The sequence below is a fragment of the Oxyura jamaicensis genome, chromosome 25 (assembly GCF_011077185.1).
Source record: "Oxyura jamaicensis isolate SHBP4307 breed ruddy duck chromosome 25, BPBGC_Ojam_1.0, whole genome shotgun sequence".
NCBI lineage: Eukaryota > Metazoa > Chordata > Aves > Anseriformes > Anatidae > Oxyura > Oxyura jamaicensis.
In genome coordinates, this window is record NC_048917.1 from 792,249 (window position 1) to 798,248 (window position 6,000).

The following is a 6,000-nucleotide window of genomic DNA, read 5'->3' on the forward strand; positions in this document are numbered from 1 at the left end:
CGCCTGGGGAAGCGGAGGGTGTTTGCTGCCACGTCGCCCTTTGGTGCTGTGCAAAGCGTCGTTTTTTGGTGCCCAGCGCCCTGACAAGAAACACTTGCTGCATCGCCACCCTGTCCTGTGCAGCTCCCGGGTCAAACCCCAAAAGAAATCGCACAAATCTGGCTGGCACGGGGCTCCCCGGCGTGTTGGGCCGTCAGGGCCGTGGGACTTGGAGGGCGTGGGGAGCAGCCCATGTGCCCGCGGCGATGCTCCCATCCCCGTGGCCTGGGGCGATGCTCCCGTCCCCATCTGTGCCAGGAGGGAAGTTTTCCCTTCTCTTTTTTGGGCTGGAGCTGCCGGGGCGGTTGGGATCTCTCACCCGTGGCCAGCTACGCCATGGAAGGAATTTAAGAAATTGCTGGGGAGAGGGGAATGCTGAAAAAATTCAGCCTCTGTGCCCCCTCCATAAGAGGTCTCCGAAAGGATTTTGGGGGTTAATCCCCCTGGGCTCCCTCTGAAGCTCGGGGAGCTGCAGGGATCCCCAGGGATCTGCACAAAGCCGTGCCAGGAAGGGTCAGGCTGGGCACTGGGAGAAGTTCCCTCAGCCCGGCTCTGGTGAAGTTGCTGCCTGTCGGTGTCCCAGAGGAAAATGCCCTCGATATTAGGCTTTAACTCGTGGCTAGCCCTGAGGAGATGGGGCGGATGGGCTCAATTGTACCCAAAGGTCCCCCTAATGGAGCTGTCCTGGTTTTTTTGGGGGGCTGTGTGGGGTTTTCTGCAGGGCCTTTATGGAATTTATGGAACTTGGGGGTTTCCAAGGCACGGAGGAAGCCGGCGACAACCCAGCACCTGCTGCAAAACCCCACAATCAAACCGGGCTAAATCCAGCTTGGGGACACCCAAGGATGTGGCCTTGACTCCTCCGAGCACCCCAAAACCATCCCAAAGCTGGGCTCCGTCTGCACCGGGCCCCCCAGCCCCGCTCAGCCCCACCGGCTGCGGCCCCACGGCGGGGCGAGCCCGGCGCAGCGCCCCGGGGGGGCGGAGGGGAGCCCCCACACAGCCGCACCGTGTGAATTAACCAACTTTGTTTTCCACCAGGCTTTTCCCTTAATAGCCGTCCCCCTCCCCCTCGCTTTTGCCGGCGTTTGAGGAGAAGTGAGGCGTGAGAGATCCTTTGGAATAATGAGGTGTAATTAGCCCTGGCAGCTCTTATCTTCCATTCCCCCCCCCCCCTCCATTAGGTTGAAATAACAAAAAGAAGGGGGGGGGGAAAGAAAAGGGGAAAAAAAAGGGGGGGGGAGAGAAAAGGAAGGTGGAGAGGGAGGGAGGCGAGAAAAAGTTGGGCTCCTCGTCTGGCTCCGTCCTGAGCCCCGAGCATCCCTCGGGAGCGGTACAGGGTGGCCGTGGAGCCTCCTGGACGTCTCCTTTCCCATCCAGCCCCCGACTGACACCCCCGCCTCTAATTCCCACCTGCGGCATCGCCCAGCACGGTGGTGGCTGCGGTGCTGGGGGCAGCTGAGCCGGGCAGGATCCGGCCGCGGCCGTGCTGCCTTCGGCCTCCCCGTCCCTCCCGCCTCGACCCCGCGTCCCCGCGCCTGCCCCGCTGCCATTCCCGCCCGGCCCCTGATCTTTCGTACCCGTGACCCTGATCTTCAGGCTGACAGGCTGATGGATGGGCAGCGCCCTGGTGATTTACCGCGTCCTTTAATATTTGGCCGGGCGGCCAAGGCCCTTGGGCAGCCAGCGGGGCTGGGGGGAGACGGCCGGGAGATTTGTCAACCTTTGAGGCGGGGAGGCGGGAGGGAGGAAAGTGCCCTGTCTGTCCGCGGTGATTTATACACGATCGCTGTGATTAAATTGGCCTTAGCTAATGATAACTAACTAGTCAGGGGCTGACCTTTCTCTGACAATGGAAGGGGGCCGGGAGCCACGCTGCTGCAGGGTGTCTAATGGGGATGTTTCCTCAGCCAAGACACCACTTCTTTTTAAAATATATATATATATCTTTTTCCCTTAGAAATGGTTTCCCGGCCGTCCCCGTGTACAAAGCTGCAGGACGCCGCACGCCCCCTCCCAGGGACCGAGCCTCCCCCGCCGTGCACCACGGACGCCTCCGCGGAGCCGCATCCAGGTACCTCGGCCCCAGGGGACTGCGGGGAATGGGAGAGGTGAGGCGAGTGGGGCGCGTGGATTTCATCGGGGGCACGAGCCTGCTTCCAGCAGGAAGCCTCAGCCGAGCTGGACTTGGCCTGGGGCTGTGCCGAGGTGGCCTCAAGCCTGGAATGTCCCGGCTCTGCAGGGCTGAGGTGCTGCCTATCCACCCCCCGGCCCCAAATCTGGCCTTCCATGCATGCCTCCCTCCCTCCATCCTTCCATCCTTCCCTCCCTCTCCATCCCTTTCTCCCTCCCTCCATCCCTTTCCCCCTCTCTCCCTCTCCATCCCTTCCTCCTTCTCCATCCCTCCCTCCCTCCATCTCCCCCCTTCCCCTCCATCCCTTATCCCGTTCGTCCCCATTTCTCCCCCTCTGGGGCTCCGACCCTGCTCCCATGGAGGGGACAGCCCGTGTCTCCCTGCCAAGCCACGAAGGACAAATTTAAAACGATCAAAATGAGCTTTTCCGCCTTAAATCGTTTTTTGCTTCGTCTCTACCCTAAAAAAAATCCCACAGGCCTTGAGAGAAAGCCTCTGACCACCCCCAAGTAGGGTATTTGTCCCACCACGACCCTTTACTCAGCATTCTCCAGTCTCTGTTTTTTTTGGCCCATTTCAGCCGCCTGTTGGTGTCATCACCCCCGGATCACTCCCCGGCCTGGGAAGCCGCCTCGAGACGTCCCCGAAGACCCTAAAGACGTGCCGGTGGCCAGAGCGAAGGGGAAAAGGGACCAAAACCCACCGGGACCGGCCGCCTCGGTGCGCCCCGTGCCCCCGGCCCCGCGGATAATAGCGGGGGTTCCGGGGGCGATTTCACGGAGATTAACCCCGTGCCTTGCGCCGGGGCTGCCGCTGCCCTCGACACCGCTCCCCGAGTGTATCAAAGGCGGATTACAGATATATTAGCCCCGTGGCCGGATTTATTAGCGGCAATTTATCACGTGGAGGCAGCCGGGGAGGGTGGAAGGCCAACGGCAGGGGCGGAGGAGCCCGGCCTCCCTCCGGGGACCCGCAGCGTCGGCAGGGAGGCCCTGGATGAATTTTTGGGACGGGAGCCGTGCCGGGGGTTGGTGTTTTCTTCCAGTTCCCCGAGGATTTTAGTGCAGGTTGGGAAAAGGCAGCTCGAGGCGATGAAGAGGGGAAGCCTTCGGCCTCGCCGTGCACCGGGCTGCCCCTCCACACCTCCCCGGGGCTGGGGAAGGGAGATCGGCGCCCGGCACCGCTCTGGGAGGGCCGGAGGGTGCCAAAGCACCTCGGGGACGGGGCCGTCGCACGGGGCACACCCACGGGGCACACGGCGTGTGGCACGCAGCCTCTGCCGGGCTGGAGGCCCCGGCCTCCCCGCACCACACCGATGCCACCAGACCCCGGCGGCCACCCCGAGCACCCCCAGCCCCTGCGGCGCGGGGACGCCCGGCTCCGGGCGCGCGGCTCGTCGGGGGAACGAGCCTGGAAGAGGTTAAAGTGGGGCGAGCGGGGAGAGAAGCCTCGGAACGGGGCGTTTTAATGACATTCCATTAAAGCTCCCTTTGGGGCCAGCGCGGCCGCCATGTGCTCCACATTCTCATGGTAATTATGAGACATCTGTATAGAGGCTCTTTTCTCATCAAAGATGGCTCTCTTCAAAGACACTCCTGGGAAACCCTTCACCTCTGACCCGGGGGGTCAGCGCTGAAACAGTGGCTCTATAGTGCGCGTTACTGTAAAGCCGAGTATCCTTTTTCCTCCGCTAACCTGACCAGGTCCCGGCTTTTCATGCGGGCCCGCGTTGAGCCGAGGGGGTGGGGGGCACCGGTTCGGGGACGGGCCCCCCCTCCGGCGGTCGCCGTTTCGGCAGCCCCGGCCACGGGCGCTGCCGCCGCCTGCGTTGACCCCGGCCGTGGCGATCAAAGCGGGAAGAAAAGGGTTTTAATGAGCGGGGCCGGGGCGGTGTTCTCCCTTTCCTTGCGCTGGGGAAGGGGGACCCCGATGTCCTCCTCCCCGCTGTGCCGCGGCAAATCCCACCCCGGCTCCTGCGCCAAGTCCCTGGGGGCGATTTTTGGGGGCTGAGATAAGAAAACAGCCCCCTCCGAACGGCGTCCCCGGTGCTGGGGACGTGCTCCACGGTGCCACTGGGCTCAACGTCGGAGCTGCGGCGTGGCGAGGCCACCCCGTGTCCCCGCATCCCACGGGGACGTTTCCACCCCAAGCAGCATCACCGCCCTCGGTGTCCCCAGGGTGCCACCTCCCCAGGCAGGGGACAGCGGGGCGGAGGGGACGGGTGCCCTGCAGCTCCCCCCCCGGGTGGCTCCGTCCCTCCGGCACGGCAGCGGCGCACGATCCCCTCAGCCCTTTCCAATAAGTGGCAAATGATTCTTCGTCCTGTCGCTCCCCGGCGGCAATAAACCTTAATCACAATGAAGTCATTTGATTTCCGCGTCCTGTAATCGCGCGGCGATTTGGCATTAATTAATGAGCACTTACGGGAAGGGACGGCTGCGGGAGAGAGCGCTGCGCTTTTCCAGATGACGGATGGCCTCCAGCGCCCGCCGAGCCTCCCGGAGCCCGGCCTCGCACCCGGCCGGGACGTCCCAACAGGGCATCGAGCCTAACGAAGCACCCAGCTAACGAGGAAAGGGAAAGCGGTGCCAAGAAGGGGCCGGGGGACCTTTCATTTTTGGGCCCGACACGGGTGCTCCCCCCATCCCCGTGGCTCGTGGTTGGGGCTGATTGGGGAAACTGAGGCACAGAGGGGGAACAGGGAGGTGGAAGGGGACATTTTTTTACCGCAACCCCCCCCCTAAAGGGATGGGGACGTCCCAGCGGGGTGGCTTTGGGGTCGGGACCGGGGGTGCTGGAGCATGGTGTTGACTCAACAGGGAATTAAGCTCGTTAGAAACCAGCAGGGTCTGCGGGGGGAGACCCCGGGGGCGTGAAATCCCTCGCTCCCTCCCCCCCCCCCCCCCTTTGCTTCAGCCCTGAAATGGGGCCGCATAGCCCAAAACGGCCACTCCCTGGGAAGGAGACCTCGCTGCCGGTCTGCCGGCGGCGGCATGGTGGATTCTCTAGTGTCTCATACAAGGGTTGGGCTGGGTTCCCCCACTCCCCAAGGACGGGTCCCAAATCCAATCGCCCTCCACCCTGACCCCATCCCCAGCCATGCTCGGCCCTGCTCCATCCCATCCGATCCCTGCCGCCGGCGCAGGCTTGTTCCCTTTGTGCCGGAGACTCCCCGAGCCTGCCGCTGCCTCGCAGGCGGCTTGGCATCGAACCCTTATTATTCTCTTGTCAATTTGATTTTACGAAGTCTTCATATTTTGCGGAGGGCGTTCTCCCTGCCTCGCGGGAATACCTCCCATACAATTAGACCCAGCAGAGTGGCAGCTTTTACAGAGCCGCCGGCGGCGCCGCAGCCCACCACCAAATCCACGCGGCTCATTTGGAGCCCTCTTCTCCCCTCGCTGGGTGGGTTCATAGCCACCGATGGCTTGGAGGTGGTGGAGACCCCTCAGGTGCATGGCTGGGCCCCCCCCCAGGTCCCCCCAACGCCCGGCTCAGAGCTGTGCGTGCCTCAGTTTCCCCAGCAGTGCAGCACAGGGGGCTGCTGGCAATGTGGCACGGCGGTGACGGAGCCGAACGTCCCCTGGTGCTGCCACAGGAGGTCAAGGGGTGCGCTGGGGCCTGGTGACACCCCCCCGGATAATGGGATGGGGATGGGAAAGGGGCTGGGGGTGGGTAGGGGAGGGGGTGGGTTGGGAGGGGATGGGGATGAGGATGAGGATAAGGATGAGGACGAGGATAAGACTGGAAAAGGGATGAGGATGAGGATGGGATGAAGATTGAGGATGAGGATGAGGATGAGGATGAGGATGAGGATGAGGATGAGG